The following is a 1,655-nucleotide window of genomic DNA, read 5'->3' as shown; positions in this document are numbered from 1 at the left end:
CTCTCTCAATTCTTAATTCACATCACTCCCCTCATGAAGGTTCTCCTCTGCTTTGGCCTTTCTCTCACCTTAATTCCCCTGACTTCTTCCTTGCTTTGTAACCTACTCTTGTCTTAGAACTAACCTCTGTTTTAGGAGGAGTTCTGTCTGGGAGGAGTGTGCACCTCATAGCTCCTTTGCCTTGTGTGCCCTCCTGCATCCTTCCCTCCTGACTCCTGTTCTGCACAGCTGAAGCACTCTCACCAGTCATCTGAATTGTGCTCTTTGCAGGGCTTACCTTTGCTCCAAATCCATGTCTTCCCTATGTGTTCTGGGATTTGGGGACATTTTCTATAGACGATACGCAAGTACCTTCCCCCTTGTCCCACAAACACCTTTGCTTTGGAATCTGGGATTCCATTGCAGGCAGGGAAGCCTCCACCCCCAGTGTCTCCTAACCAAGAAAGTACACATGAGGAAAGGAACCTGGAATGACTGCACCTGCTGTGGTTGTCAAATCTTGATAAACCCTTTTGTAGGCATTTGCTGCCACCTCCTCCCTATCATGAGAAAAAAAATCTTCTTTTACCACAGTGTACCATATTATAAATTTGTTGAGCATTTATCGTGCACCTAACACGAATCTAATAGCATTCTAGATACTTCAGGGGCGCCAAAAAAAAAAAGCATAAGGACATTCCTGTGCCCACTGAATCTACTACACTTTCATACATACAAGGTCTGATTAGAAGATACCGATGAACGTATCACAGTATAGCGCACAAGTGGCAATATATGTACTCTAATGATACCAGTAGTGCTTTTTTTTTTTTTAAGCTTCTTCAAAATTACTTTCAGAACCTGCTGCTCATTCTTTTGAATGTCATGAATGATGCCAAATCTTCCTTTTAAGGTAGATTTGGTTTTTTGGAAACAGTATTCATTGAATATCTATTCGGCAAGAACTCACTAGGGTGGGGCTGTGGGGGGGTGGTTCTTGTAGCAAAATGGCACCTACCTTCAAAGAACTTACTCCCTAATTGAGATGAGTGTATAAGAAGACATCATAAATGCGGGAAGTGGATCTTACCACAAGCAATATGTGAGCAGAGGGAAGATAAAGCCACTGATTCTGATGGGTTCCAGGAAAGACTTTTCCAAGAGGTGTATTAGATCAGAGGTTGGCAAACTACAGCTTGCATGCTGCTGCTGCCTGATTTTGTGAAAAAAGTTTTACTGGAACACAGCCATGCCCATTTGTGTTTACGTATATTGTCTATGGCTGCTTTTAGATTACAGCAGTAGAGCTGAGTAGTTGCCATAGAACTATGGACCACAAAGCCTAAAATATGTGCTATTTGGTCCTTTACAGAAAATGTGCCAACCTGTTCTAGACTTCTAAGGTCAGGACAATGGGCAGGGAAGTAGAGAGGGTTTGTTTTTACTTTAGTATATACATTTGAAAATTCAGAACATTTTTCTACGTTGCCAAAATAACAAATGCTTAAAGTTAACAATGTATCCTTAATCTAATACAAATCTATGTTCACCCTTCCCCAGTTGGTCTAAGAAAAGTACTTTTAGAGCTGATTTTTGTCCAACCCTGGATCCAATCCAGGAACCATGCCATTACACCAGGTTATGTGTTTTAACTCTCTTAGTCTGGATTCCTGGAA

The sequence above is a fragment of the Balaenoptera ricei genome, chromosome 10 (assembly GCF_028023285.1).
Source record: "Balaenoptera ricei isolate mBalRic1 chromosome 10, mBalRic1.hap2, whole genome shotgun sequence".
In the NCBI taxonomy this organism is placed as follows: domain Eukaryota; kingdom Metazoa; phylum Chordata; class Mammalia; order Artiodactyla; family Balaenopteridae; genus Balaenoptera; species Balaenoptera ricei.
The sequence above is the reverse complement of the archived record's forward strand: the minus strand, read 5'-3'. Positions refer to the sequence as shown.